General features: G+C 37.5%; 1 long non-coding RNA gene across 1 annotated transcript in view; it reads left to right on the plus strand.

Moving 5' to 3' along the window:
• LOC111923812 (uncharacterized) overlaps positions 1-15,700 on the plus strand; it is a 79,666-nt gene that overhangs the window by 56,185 nt on the left and 7,781 nt on the right. The window contains exons 7-8 of the long non-coding RNA XR_015290327.1: positions 9,405-9,446; positions 10,226-10,284. This is a non-coding gene — a long non-coding RNA (uncharacterized LOC111923812). The remainder of the gene's footprint in view (positions 1-9,404; positions 9,447-10,225; positions 10,285-15,700) is intronic.

Here is a 15,700-nt window from a genome sequence, read left to right on the forward strand (position 1 = left end):
ATAATTTTTTTACTAAAAAATCTTATACCTCTAGAAGGTTGTCCAACAGTTAAAGATTTTTAATAATTCATCATGCGAAACATCTTGAGCTAAATACTAAATTTCCCAGCAATAACAACAAAAGATGAATGAAAGGAGCTGGGGTTAACTTGCTCTGATAGAAAAAAAAGGGTAAGTAAAAAGAACGATGCTATCACTTTTCCATGATTTATCAGTACATTTTTATTACACCTTCCGCTTTGACAAGTTTTGTCACTCAGTCTGTTGAGCTAAACCAGTTCATTCCAAGGAAACTGATTAAGTTACTGATTAAAACAAAGCAGCAGATTTGTCTGCCTATAATCATTTACCATGACACAAGCATTAGGTGGCAGGCCTTATTGGTGAGTGCAGCTGCTGACATCACCTTTCACAAAAATCAAGGACTTTTGGTTTTTGATCAGCTGTCCAGACCAGCAGGCCCCAAGGTGATATGACTGTACTGATGTGAGCAGCAATTTTTATGTCAATTACTTTGTATTCTTTTGAAGCACCTTTAAAAAGAAATGTCTCATTCATAGTGACATTTATATGTGGTCCTCCTGACTTCATTAAATGGACTGAATGGACCCAGCTATGAACAAGGAGCAATTTGTAGGAAGAGAAGCTGTGGTAATTCTTTTAGGTCTGCTTCCCCAGACACACACTCTGATTCCTCCACCTTGGCTTTCCAGCATGGGTAAAACAGGTGATGGTGGCACTCTGCATAATTTTCAATTTGTTTCTAAAACTTATTTTGGGACCCTGAGGACGCAGCTGGATACCTAGGATTTACCAAAGTATGTTAAAGAAATGAAATGAAAGGAACTAAGAGATTCAAACCAACATCTGTGGTTTTCAATATGAGATAAGGTGTCTATCAGGCTACCTGGCTACTTGCAGTGGTGTGTGATTAGCCACCAAAGGCTCTTCCTGTGAGATGTTCTGAGTATGGCTGTGATTGGTTAGGCACTGGCTGCCTGCCCTTTAAAAATGCCTAAACTCTGGAAGTCAAAGCAAGAGACCATGGCTGTTCAGGATCTCAGTGTAGGACATCCTTGCAGCCAACAATGTGTCCAGGAGCTCAATTTCCAAAGTATGTTCTTGTGAGCAGGATGATGTAAAGCAGCTACTGCAAATGGTAAAAAATGATAAATTTTGATTTTTCATCTGTGGGAAGAAAATGCATTTCTCTTTCTTCAAAGGATCACGAATTTTCAAATTACAGGAAAAAAAGAATCTTCTAGTCTTTAGATATTGAATCCTTAAAATATTGAGATGAGACTATAGATACAAAATGTATTCACGTTCCCGACTTCATCTCACTTATCAACGAAACAGAAAACAACTTCTGAATATAAGGCCACTGGAATTTGGATATGCTTTTTAAAATTGTTGATTTAACAACTTATTCTGAGATAAAATGTGTTCTGAAGTGCTGAGTCCTGCACTGGTCACTGCATTGCAATGCAGACACTTCTCTAATCTTACTCAATTCATCATTGCCTTGTTTGAAGATTGCAATTTCAGTAGGTTTTCAGAGAAAAAGAAGATAGCAGCTAACCACAGAACACAGCAAACTGTAAAACATCCTGCTGTGTTCACTTTTACATTGCCCTAGCAATTGATGCTGTTTCCTCTCTTGCCCTGTGAGTTATAGCTTTAGTAAAGCGTTGCCAGATTCAAGCCAGGAGGCCTCTGCTGGCACTGCAGAATGACAATTCTTATCTCTTTTCTATAGCCTGACATTTTCAGTAAGGCCTGGAAGGTTTGGTTAATAGGGTTTGTCAAAAGGGAGCCACAATATAAAATGTTGAAATATGGAAGGAGAGCATAGCAGAGAACCCTTGTCACGTTAAATGTTACCAAAGCAATTTTTAGGAGACTAATTATTCACAATAGATAACTAAACTGTAAATCTCTATTACAAGTGGGGGATTGAATGTGAGTTTCCTTGGAAAGCAGTTCTGAAGTCTGCTCCTTTAATAGCTAATGCATAAGGAAAAGGGTAGATGTGCCAGAGGCTCTGGAAGATGAGAGGTCAAAGGATGAATGGACAATAACTCCTGGATTCATTCCCTCTGCAAGTCCTAAAAAGACATATTTGCATTATAAAATGCCTGATAGAATTTTTTATTAATAGTCTGATATTGAAAGAATTCTAATGTAATAATTCTTTGTGACTATTGATAACTAGAAAAAGGATGAAGGGATGGACATTTAAAGAGGGGCTTCTATATGTACTTAGGCATTGCTCAGCTGGATTTTCAAAGAACAGTGATAATCAGGTACTTCCTAAAATTTCATGTCCTGCCTTTTAGGTGCAAAGTCCCTTCTAGGATGCAATTGCTCTTGCTAATATCCCTGTGAAATCCTGTGCCCTATTACCTGAAATAGCACATAGCAGGTAATCTGTGTCCTGAGGCAGTATTTGTTCCTGTCCTTTCTATTATGAGGCATTTTGTGAGAGGAGAGAAAAGATAGTGGACAGTGCCTGAGATAAGAGGCTTTCTGACATTCTTCTGTGGTAGTTCATACAACATTTCTTGTTTCTGTTCTCTAGATGCTACTCAGACTTATGGATCCCTTTAGATGTTTTTTTTTTTTATTTTATTACTAAGTAGTTTTTAATAAGTAGACAATGCATTGTGGCAGAAACTGTAGGTCTGACTATAGTTTTCCTGTTATTACCTCTGCTCTGACTATTTTTTATTGCTTCTGCTATAAATTACATTTGCCCTGTAAATATATGGAGACTTGCCAACACGAGACAACTGCTATGCAGCTGAAAGTGTATTTTTAAGTAATAGAGATGCAACTATACTACAGGTTGTGTGAACTCTTCTTTCTGATTTGAAGGGTATCATCCAGCTCATTAATAAAGCATACTTAAAGAAGCTTTTGCTTCTTAATGGAAGAGTTAAAAGGCAAAAATGTTCAGAGCATATCAGGAAGGTAATTTCCTTCTTGGTGTCCATCTGCAGCTGTAACAGTTAAAAAAATGCCGTAAGGTTGTCTCTGGCAAAGCATATGCTCATAAATGGGGCTCCAGATCTTGGAGTTGTTGGGTATTAATAAGGAATGTTTATGTCCCAAGTAATTGCGTTAGACATGACTTAAATGTAGACAGGATGGAGAGATGGATTTCTTCTACTTACAAACGAATATGTAAATTTTTAACATCTTACTGTATTGCAGGAAGTTTGCAAATTCCATTCTTCCTTGCCAGAAACATTAAAACGTTCTTTTTGCTTTTTTGATTGATAGCCAACAGTGATCTGTATGACTGGAAAAAAAAAAACAATCCCAGTACCATTGACTAAGCAGTGACCATGGTGACACCCTGTATTATGATGGCAGAGGATCTTGATACCTGCAAATGCATTTGTCTAGTTGATGAATTCTATGGGCTTCAAGCGATAGACCACCAGTTCCTGCTGCCTGGTCCTGGGATTAATCTGTGCCTCAGGACTTCATAGATTTGGAGTATTTTCAAGTACTCTGCTCTGACAGGCAGGATGAGTCTCTCTGTGCAGGCTGGTTATAGCTAATGTGCAGTAACTCTGTGCAGAGTAGCCTTTTTCCCTGTCTTAGAAAGCACAAAGTGATCAACTGCATGCATCAGACAGTCACTGCACTTGCACAACAAAGTGTATATTTCTGGAGCTGACTTGTTTATTATGCACCTCTTGTTATGACTGGTGAATCCTCACATATCAAATTTATTTGCTTCACTGTGCATCTATTATATTCATATAATATATATATTATATATATATATATATAATATATATATTCATGTCCACAGAGTCATGAACAGAAATACAATAACTCTTGTCCAAGGGAGTATCTGTATTTAGAGAGCAGCAAGTGGATTGCTACATCAAGGAATGAACTATCAAGGAACTGCAGAGAGGAAGTGTAGACTGTTTTACTAGTGAAGAAATTCTGTACACAGAAATGCTCCTAATTATTAAGCTGCTTGCACTCTCATACTGCAGACCATTATTGAGTTATAGGAAATCTCTGTTCTGGTGAGTCTTTACATCAGCCTCATAATTTTAATATGTTTTTTTAGCAAGGTTGCTTAGACCTTTATCTGCAGCAAAACTACTGTTGATATCTGCCATATACAAACAGTAATTACTCATAAGCACATGTTTAATTCTTTCTGTGTGCTTAATTTTTAATTTTTAGAGTGGCATCTTTTTCTGTGTATTAATTTTAATATAAAAAAGGGGCAGTGAAATTATACAGGATAGCATAATAATAAAGAGAAATAAAATAAGTACAAAAGCAGAAATAAAATTTCTTGAGTTTAAGATGTGTTTTGCTATTCAATGGAGCAGTTCCATCAAATTTTCAGGACAAGGATTGCTTCATAGGTAGTCTACAAGAGGTGGTTGCTACAGCAAAAAAATATGAAGAGAGGCATGTAATTGAGAAAAGATAAACTGAGAGCCTGATAAATGGACAGTGAAACAGGGGATTAAAGGTCTAACCTTCTCATAATAGTATTCAGGGTTTTTGTCTGAGTAAAGTGTAGCGATTCTCTTCCAGCCTGGTGTAGCTGGTGTGTCTGAAATTTCTGGAGATGCTGGGGCTTCACAGAATCACAGAATATGCTGAGCTGGAAGGGACCCATCAGGAACATTGAGTCCAACTCCCAGCCCTGCACAGGATACCCCAAGAATCACACCATATTCCTTAGAGAGTTGTCCAAACACTTCCTGAGCTCTGTCAGACTGATGCTGTGACTGGGGAGCCTGTTCCAGTGCCCAACCACCCTCTGGGGGAAGAACCTTTTCCAAATATCCAACCTAAACCTCCCCTGGCACAACTTAGGCTCTTCCCTTGGGTCCTGTCACTGGGCACCACAGCGAATAGATCAGTGTCTGCCCCTCTGCTTCTCCCCTTCTTCAGAGGCCAGAGGCAGAAAAGGGCATATTTACAGAGCTTTCAGTTGTGTCTTTCCAGTAGAAGACACAGAGAAGAAGTGAGGATCTTGTTGCTGACCACTTGGGAAATCTGACTGATGCTCTTACGCAGCCAGTCACTGATATCTTGATCTGTGTTAGTTCTCAGATCTGTGTTGCTCCATTTGGGATTCAAATTCAATTTCACTATAAGAGGATTCATACATATTATTATACAGCGAGGAACTAGTACTTGATGGGGAGGATGAAAATGGGGTTTCACAGCTAATCCTTTTTCTAATATTTAGTGGCAGTTGAGGCCTGACAAAAGAGGTGGTTTGGCTGATCTAATATACACTGGATTTTAGCCTATAAAGGTGAATGCAGTAAGCATTCTGGACACACTGAGGTCTACGATATTGAAAATATCATCTTATTGATATGATGAAAAAAAAAATTAAAAAATAAATTGCAAATATTAAAATTTCCAGGAATGTATGGGTGTAAGGCATATTTTTGTTTGCTTTAATTGTTTAGTGCTTTGAATTTATAACTGTGTTTAAGCAGCTCTCTCGCACAGGTGATTTTCAAGTGAAAACTGTTTTGTTTGAGAGATTTGGACTAGCTCAATTCTTGACCATTTAATATAAAACTGGTTTCTTTTTACTTGACTTGATTTTATAACTCTTGCAGTTTAATTATCATGTAACTCTTATTAAGTGTTCAAGAAATGGGTTCAACTTCCTTTTAACAAAGAGTATTTTTTGGAAGATTTTGCAAGAACAAAGGTGCCTGGTGGTGCCACATTTTTAAATTTGCTTGTCTTATTTGTGCAATCTTTGCATTGACTAATGCTTGCATAAATCTCATCTGTACTATCTTTTTTTTTGGTGAGGATCCCTCAGTCAAGCACCAAGTACCAGCAGTGAGAAGGTGTTAAATAAGCTGTAGGTAAAAAAAAAAAAGCAAAATGTTTCCAGTGATTTTCCTTGCTTTCCTTCTAGGCACTCATTCAAGAGTCTGTTAGTAATTTGCTCAGCAGTCCACGTGCATGCAAGATTAGGAAATGAAATTTTCTCAGAGATTTTTACATTAAAAGGAGCTCCCTTCCCTATAAAGAAATGTCACAGAACAGTGAAATAAACTTTCTGAGAAAGCTATCTCTAGTCATAGAGTTGTGGTGGAGTCAACTCACTCTTGAAATATCACAGAACCCACACAAGAGAGGTGGAACCACTGGGGTACTGCTGAATTCCTTTGAAGTACCAACATTAATATGAGATTTTCCTAAATAGATGCTTCCTCTTCCTCCAGAAGAGGTTGTAAACTATGCTCTTGTCTTTTGAGACCAACACTTACTAACATGTTTTGGATATGTCCTTAGGGACATAGGGAGTTATTAAAATATAAGATTATAAATTGTTCTGCTAGATATTATGGTCCATATTGTTATTTCTTTATACTTTAGAAAAGAAAAGTAATGCACAATTACCATTGCTATGTCTTGTGCAAACCCTCAACTACAGCAAATAAGTCTGTTTTACTACAGAATTGTGAATTTCAATGGAAGGTCATTCATCTTAATATACTTATGATATAAACCTACAGAATGGCTGAAATGGAGGGAAGAGCATTCTGGGTTGCATGGGATTTTTTTCTGTATTTATGCTCACACTATATTTCTTAACATATTTATTTGCAGAAACAGTAAGCTAGTTTTTAAAATAAACTTTGCCTGGTGCTAGGAGCAAAGGGCAGAAGAATTTGACAAGGCATTTACATTTTTTTTTAAAAAATGACTCAGTAGTTTGCATTTGCTAGGAAGAAACTGTTGGGGTTTTTTTTCCTAAATAAGCCATTGCATTCAAAGTTGATTTGTTCCAAAGAAAGGAGCTGAAATTAGTTACTGACATGCAATAACTCATTTCTTATTTTACCAACAGTAATTAAATTGCCTGGAACTGTTGTCATTTAACAGCTTATTAATTGACTAATGTGCATTACTTGCACGCAGGCTATAGGTAAAATCCAAGGATTAGGAAAGGAAGAAAGAAGGAGAAGAAAAACCTCACTGCTTTTTGTGACCATTAGATGAATAATTAGATGAATGATTAATTTATTTCTTAATGGAGTGTCATTTTTGCAAACACTAATCAGTTAGATTTTAAAGATGCAATTTCATCAGCACTAGTCCTAAAGAAGGAAATGGTAGTCAACTAGTAATTCTTTGGAGAAGATAAAAATGGTTCTGCTTTCTTTTAACCATATGAAGGTTATATAGCTCTTTCTTCCTTAAAAATCAATATTTTTTGCTTGGATGAGTATTTTAGATTATAAAATTCCTTCCTCTAATCCTATGATTGGCCAAATATTCTGAAGTTTTCCTCCTTTTGTTTCACCAGCAGGGAAAGAAACTTTGTCACATGCATCAGGGAGTTTCAGCCTAATAGAACTACACACAAAAGTGGTTCTAGGCAAGTTTGGCAGCTTTGATTGTGTCAAGTCAAATATGATGCATTCCAGTGCTGCATTAGTGGCCTATTTGGGAAAAAAAAAAAATCAATGAGGTCAACACCTAGGTCCCAGCTGAGAATAATCCATTTCATAAAAATAAACTGAAAAGTTCTCAGTCATCCCAGTAAACTCTAATTTATAGTGTTGGAGGCTCCTAACAGAGTCTATGGCTGTGTGAATAGACAGGGAAACATAGGTCAAGTTTTTAAAGGGAGAAATGTGAGATGGGATTTCCTGAATTACCTAACCATCAAGAGACTTATAACAATAGGGTCCTTCTGTGAAACTAGAAATCATCAATCAGAAGATGTGGGGAGGGAAATTAATTAGTTATGTGAGCTGTCTAAATGTAAGAGCAGACTGGAAATTCAGTCCAATGAAGTTGCAGTTAAGACACTGATGAAAAAAACCCAAAAATATGAAAGTCATCATATGGGGCTACTCGAAGGATGAAGGGGAATGGAATAGCTCCAGGACACAAGCCTGAAGAGACCATCCATATTACTCAGTTTTATACACCATGGCTGGGAGTTGTTTGTCCAAATGCAGGAATCAATAGTGCCCGTATCTCCAACTGCTTGGCTTTGGAGGTCTGTGATAAAAACAGGCAATTCTTACTCCTGTTTTCCCTCTTTTAAGGCACAGCAGGTGAACTGTAAGCACTCTGCAAGTATTTACTTTTCTGCATTGAGTAGAAAGGGAGTCTTTCTACTCCAACAGATGGAATGTATGGACTTCCACTGTGGACCTGGGAAGTGGGAAAAGATTAATCCCATATGGAAGTACTTGCCTGTCATATCTGGGGACTTGGCCAAGCACTTGGTTCTTAAGTGTCACTGAACCTGCACCAGGCTCAAAACGTGGTGGTGGTGTGTTTGGGGTCACCATCATTCCTGTTGTTCAAAAACAGGCCATAGGTAAAGTGAAGCCTTTGAATTTCTGTGATTGTGGTGCAGAGAGAAGGAAAAAACACTGAGTGTGCAGTCAGGCTCCCTGGAATTCGTTAGGCTGTCTTTCAAAGTGCAACTTCATGTAAGTCCATAACGTGCTTGGTTTTATTTCAATAAAACAGTAATTTTGACAATAACTAAGTATGTCTGGCAGAATAGATGGGAAGGCTATGAAACTATTAATAACATTTGGACACCTCCTGCCCTGTTTTAATGCATCACAAGTTAGCACAGTATTGATTCAGTATCAAAGTTCTGAGAAACAAGCCTCTTACCAATATCTAGGATCCGATGTTGTAATTGAACTAGAAAATGTTAGATTTCCAGCATTACTGCTGAGAATTCTTCCCAATAAATGTGTGTTTTCCACTGGGGCTGAAATAACTGCAAGTGTTTGTTTTAATTTTTTTCCTTTTTGTATTTTTCTCATTGTACATGTTCCCTTTCTCCCCTCTGCATGTAAAATAAACATGATGGGGCCAGCTCTTGCATTTTACTACCTTGACTTGTGGGAACATCCTTTCACATGCTTGGATTAGGTAATTAAATCTTTTGTGAAAGGATTAAACTTTGTAGAAAGGAAAATGGGTGGAATTAGAAAATATGTAGGGAAAGAGACCCAGAAGAAGCCTTTGTCAGTGTGTGAGGAAAAAGGAGAAAGAACAGAGAGAAAAAGAGAGCCATTGTTGCAACACTGAAGCACAAGGAAGAATTACGAATTATTACTTAAAGGAGAAATGAAATAGTGTAAAGGAAGGAAGAGAGAAGAATGGCTGTGTATGTAATAGCTGTAATGAGTGGGTGCTGGTATATCAAAAACTGATGGTACACCAGTTTCCATTACATATGCCTCCTTATTTCAAGATGTCCCTCAGATTTGCACATTCCTTTTATGCAGCATCTTACAGCTACAGCTATTAACCTCCAGGGTTTGTCAGTAAAACTGAAGAAATTCAGAATATACCTTTTTTTATTTCCAAAGCTCATTTTAATTTTCCCTTCTTAGGTCTAGGATCACATTGGTCTAGTTTCTTTCAGGATCATAAAGGTGAGCCAAAATGTTGGGTTTTTTTTTTTTTTTTGGTTTTTTTTTTTGGTTTTTTTTTGTTTTTTTTTGTTTAGTATCCTTGTCTCTGTTAGATGCCAATGATTGTTAATTCATGCAGTGCACCTGCACCTGCAGAATAGTGTCATTCTTTCTTTCCTGGTAAATGGCATCAGATACAATGTCCTGCAAGGTCAATCCTACTTTTGTTAGACAGCAGAAGATATAGCTATGTAGAAGGGTTAAGATAAGGAAAATAGAGAGTTAAGAATGTCACTGCCACTGCAGTAGCACCTTTTGTCAAGTTGCATTATTATTAATTAATAATTAATTAATAATTAATCGTTAATAATAATTATTATTAATTCACATCAGTAAATTAATCCAAAGGATGTCAAAACTACATTTTTTATTGTAGTCTGTGAACTACCAATGGTGGGCATGGTATGGAGGCATTTGCTTCCCTGGTGGTTTTCCAAAGTGCCTGGGTTTTCCTTCCATCTGAAGCTATGCTGCTTTTGGTGAGACTATGTTCTGTGTGAGAAGATATGTGGAGTGCAGAAAATCTTATTTCTGGTAGGAAGCCAACAGTTCTTATCTCTACCTGGTTCATCACATAGTTAATGCCAAGTGGATGAAAAGCCACAGCTATAAATAACTTGCTGGTTACATGTATTTTGTTCTTTGATTGTTTTTCCATAGCTAATTATGTATAGCAAAAAAATAACATGTCAAGTGTAGATAGCCTAGAAGTTATTTATCCTTTTTCTTATTCATGCTAGATGGCTTCTAACCAAGAATAAAAAATGCCAGCAAACCACAAGTGGCAAAACTTGAACCTGTAAGTACCTGTGATCTATTTAACATTTAAAATGGAAGTGGCACTGACTGCACATCACTGCACACAGCAAAGTTTCAAAATCTGAAGAACTTTTGAACCTCCTATGATTTCTAAACAAGTACAGTCCAAAAAACATTTATTTAATCTTTCTGACTGATTGGGCTGTAGAAGAAAAGAGGAATTTCAGTGGTTCAAGTCCAATGAAATTTTGTTCTGGACCAAATGTATCAAAAAGATACAGAAATTATGAATTGTCTGGATCAAAAGTAGTTCCCAAAGCCATCTGGCATATCATCAGGCTCTGTGGTTCTTTATAATGCTGTAGAGTTAATCTACTGTCTCATTAGAGTAGCTGACAAATCTCATTGAAAAGTACTGTAAATCTGGATATCTCCCAGCTGTAGGAGTACAGGGGCAAGTACAGGCAAATCATTCAGGAAGATACCTTAGAAAGAATGCCAACCTCCTGAGAAAAACATGAAAATAAGACTTATGTTTGGTGGTAATGGTTCATGTCACAGAAATTTATGCTAAAACTAACTTCTCATACTGTTGTATGCACTTTTGCACTGTCACACCAGTTGGCTTGACTATCTGTGCATTCCCATTACAGACTGAAGCAGGTTTTAGATAAACAGAGAAACATAATGTGAAATTTTCTAATCACAGATCTGAATGTCTTGCTCTTTCAACTACAGAGAATATATTCTAAAATACTTCTGGAATTTTACATTACATTTGGCCAAATAGCAGTAATTACCTGATGCTGACAATGCTTGATTCTAGTTTCTCATCTCCTTATGAGACATAATGCCAGTACACTCGCAGTGTTCTGGTGGAAGTACCTGTGGGTGAGGATTTACACTTGTAGCTGTGGTGACATAGTTCTATGTGTCCATAACATCATTATTATCCTGGACAATAACAGGCATTAGTTTGCATGTGCCATTTTTGCTGGGACAGGGCTCCTCTCATTTCAGGAATGGTCTGTAGTGTTGCTGTCCCAGTTCAAACTGAGGGGCTGTATATTATTTAGTGCACAAGTTTTAGTCGCAAGTGTGTGAAACTCACATGTTCACAAACCAACAAAGGGAAGAAAAGAGAGCACATAACAGGGGATTCAGAAATAATTCATGATGATTTAGTTTAATTTGAGTTACTATAACCCTAAAGCTCCATTAAAACCTAAAATGAATGCTATTTCCTCCTGAGATCCCAGAACAATCTGCTAACTTTTGCCAAGATGAGAGCTATTATTATACAACATGAATGCATATAAATTACAAGGTTTATATTTGCTGTTTTTCCTAATGTTAACTTTGACTGGCACATCAAATTAAAAGCAAGAGGGAAAGAAAAAAAAAAAAACTTGCATCAGATAATAAACATGTAAAGAAGTGTAATTTCTAACTACAAAACACAAGACCTTCACACTTCAAACAATCCAAACAGGTTTTCTTTTAATGATTAGGTTTCACTTTTTTCCCCTTTATACTAGGGATTCATAGAGAACTACAGTAGTATTTGGAAATAATTCAGTAAGCTGGGTATCTCCTTTTTTCACAACTCTAGTAACACTGGGGATGTTTCAGGTTTCCTACTGTTATTGTTTGGTGCAAGGAATACAGGAAAATTAAAGTAGGTTGAAAATTCCTGATTGAAGCCAATGTAAAACATCAAAGAAAATTTTCTGTCTCAGGACGTGACACTGAAACTGTCCTGGAAACTCTTTTAATGGCACTTGCATCCTTTTGCAGGTAAACAAATAGGAAGTTGCTTTCCATTAAGGAAGACAGATGCTGCAGAGAGTCTGTGTCTCCCCAGAGCAGCTGCTCTATCTAAGATCCAAATAGGTCATTTAAGCCTTGATCCCAGAATGAGAGCTATTGGGTCAAAATGTGCCTATCCAGGGACTAAGTTGTGACCTGATAAAAGTAAAAAACTGGGATTTTTATATATACTTCAAGTGTGTTTTCAGAAAATTAATATTTCAGAAGAATATTTCTCCTGTCTCACTCTTTATATTTGATACAAAGAGCTTCAACTTTTGCTCATTTTAACTCAGCTGATTTTTGCTCCCATAGTTCAGCTCTTTTTTTTCATTCAGCTAGTTTAATTTACCCACTCTTTTATACACAGAGCTACTGTGTTTATGGATAGTGAAATGTTTTTCTATATGTCAAATGAGCTTTTAAAAAGTATTATACTCTGCAGGCATGCAGGGGATGATGTTTAAACATAGCTTTCTCTTGCCTAGGCTTCCAGACAATTGAATTTTGAATCTCCTATGAGGTAAAAAAATTGATTATGGACCATTTTGGATAGGGTTTGGAACATAACTCTATCTCTATCTATTGATGTGCATTACCAGAAGCATCATAAAGCAACTGGATCCAGGATGTCTTTTTAAGGAGATTATTGGATAGGAATGGCTTAACATTTCTGGCTTCCTGTTGAATATTTTGAGCAGGGAAGGATATTGCAGCACAACTCTTCTGGAATATTACCTTTTGCCTCTTACAGAAGCCAAACCACTCATCAACATGCAGAAGGAAAAGCAGCAACTGCTCAAGAAGCAAGGGGCAGTCAGGGATGGATGGCAGAGCCAGGCTGAAGGCTCTCCTTTCTGTGCTGGCAGCGAGCTGGGGCAGCTGATACTGGTGGCAAGGAGGGTGGGGAGACTGCCATTCCCACTGCTCTGCATTGCCCCGTCCCACATGCCTTCTCTGCCACTGAGGCTTGCGCCAAAGCCTTTGGATACAGTGGCCAACTCACAGTTAATGGCATCTCAGACACAAACAGAAGTGAAAATATGGTTTCTCCACACAATGAGCTTTATAAGATGTTTCAGAGCTGTTCAGTAGTGGAATTAAGAAAAGGCTAGATAAAAGTAGTAATTTTCCCTGTTTTCCTTCTCCTGCATTCTCACTTGTATTTTAACCCTTTTCCTACTAAAGGAAATGTGAATTTATAGTCCTTACAGCCTCGGTCTTTCCCTTTTCATACGTGAAATAATCAACTTTTAATGTTCTCTGTGAGTCTAAAACATTTCCCAAGTCTGTTAATTTCCTTACTGTATTATTTCCAATTACAAAGTCATCAGTCTCATTTCTATCACTGCTTTTGGCTTTCTCACTTTTTTTTTCCTTTCCTTTGTAATATCAAGTTCAGTCTTTTATTGCTAAAAAATCCTAGTATTTTTATTCCTGTTCTAAATCTGACTGCTTCCAAATCCCTAGGGTTCCAAGCCAATATGTTTGGTAATGACTTCATACAAAGGAAAAAGAAATGAAGCCAATTTGTGTTTTCCATTGTTGTGATAAATGCATATCTGAACTTTCCACTGGTCTTGGCTTCCGAAAGTAAAGTAACCAGCTTTACTGGGTGACACCATGGTCTGAAGAACAAACATCATTTTCTTTGTTTATATTTTGTGCTCAGGTGACTTATCCTCCACATTTGAAAGCAAAAGTAAGAGATGCAGCCATATAATCAAAACAGGGGGTTACTATAAACATGGAACTAGAATAAGGTCCAGGCATTTGAACAAAGATTAATGTCATCTCATAAGAGGCACTGCATAAAATCCCACAAAGAAAAGCCTTGCCCCTAAAGAGAGCACATAGGTACAAATGACTAAAAAGTTTTTGAAAATAACCATCACAAATTCAGGTTTTGAGGAAATCAACATTTTCTCTGGAAGACACCAAATATTGTTTTCTGTCAAGGGATGTTTTGCTCACATTCACCGTGTGGTCAACCCTCAGTAAAAGACACCAATATCCCTGAATTCTTGTGTGATGTTCTTTTCTTTCCCACAGTCTCTTGAAGTGACTGTATTCTTCATTAGAGAGGTGGTTGCAAAGCCTTTCCCAATTTCGCCATTCGTCTTATCTTACCTTGGAGCTTAAAAAATGGTATCAGGTTTTGTTTTCTTAAGAGCTCTTGTGCATTTATTCCCGTGCAAAGGCGAAATGATCAGAACACAGATGAGTAACGGTGGAACTGAAAAAAACCCTCAAGCAAAACAGCTCAACTTCAACACCACCACCACCACCCTTACAGCACCTGCTCATGGCCAAGTTTTCTGCACACAAAACCCACTGTGTGTAAAACTGCTTATCTGGACATGTTGGTTTCGGGGCAGGGCTCCCATTGACTCCTTTAAAATCAGGGCAAATTTAGTGTTCAGTGTGTGCTGCTGTACCCCCATGAGCCCCATGGCTGACACAGAGCAGGGCTCTGTATCTCTGCCTTGCAATGCAGTCACACAAAAGTGACATTAATGCAGAAGTGCTTAAGTATTAGTATAATGGAAGTGTCCTCAGAGGATGAATTGTACTGAGAACCAGTATACCGATGCTAAATTGTGCACTAAATTGGAGGCTTAAAAATGAGGAAGCTAGTAAAAAAGATGTTAAGGTGAAAAGTGAGGAAATTAAAGTGTTGCAGCTCAGCATGGGGGCTACTTAAACATCCCATAAAATGAGTAATAAATGACTACCCTTAGGAGGGGGGGGGAAAAAAAGGAAAAAAAAAAAAAAAGAGCAACCCAAAGAGTAGGATTGCAAAATAAAAGGTATAGGTAAAGGCAGAATTCTGGAAAATCTGAATATGTCTCTGTACCAGAAGGGAAGATCTCATCTTATGAAGAGGATTATAATTAATGGCAGGTAAATATGAGATAGAAATGTGGGGATATTAAAAGGCATTTTGCAAAGCAAACAGCCAAAAGCGTATAAGCAAATAATAAAGAATTTGTTTAAGTCTACAAAGAGCAGGAAGCCTACTAAGCAGACAGAGCCAGAGTCAGCTAAAGGACAAAGCACTGGGAGAGGGGGCAGAGGAGGAAACAGCTGTGTGGTAGCTCTCCTGGTCATGTTCTTTCCTGGCCTAATGTCCCCTGCTCTGAATAGTTCTTTTTCTTGCCACAGGCCTCCTCAAGTGACTTTGATTGTCTTTCTTTCCTATTTTCCTTTGGTCTGTGGACTTTGCTCTATTACTGGGCACAGTCTATGTCTTGTGTTTCCAACTGTGCCCTGGAGAAAGGGATATTTCCCCAGGATTATTTAAGTCTAGAAACATTTTGAAAATGGAATGCCTGTAAAATCCCAGACCCAAAAGATCCTTAGGGAATTTAATCCCTATAAATGTTTTGTCAACAGTTTCTTTTACCTCTTTTGTGGCTTATATCTCAATGATTGAAATGTGGGACCATATGGTATAACATAAGATATTAAAATGATAAAGAATACACAAAGCATCCTTGCAACAGCTTTGTGCATCTGTTTCAGCATCTTGGCTAAATTCCAATATGGGTTATTAGATTCCTAAATTCCCTGCTCTTTAATTGTCTGTGTGATGATGTTGAATTGTTTCTATTCTAGTGTCCTGTGCATCTGTGCCTCAGTTTCCC

This window comes from Cyanistes caeruleus, chromosome 1 (assembly GCF_971803275.1).
Source record: "Cyanistes caeruleus chromosome 1, bCyaCae1.hap1.1, whole genome shotgun sequence".
NCBI classification, from domain to species: Eukaryota; Metazoa; Chordata; class Aves; order Passeriformes; family Paridae; genus Cyanistes; species Cyanistes caeruleus.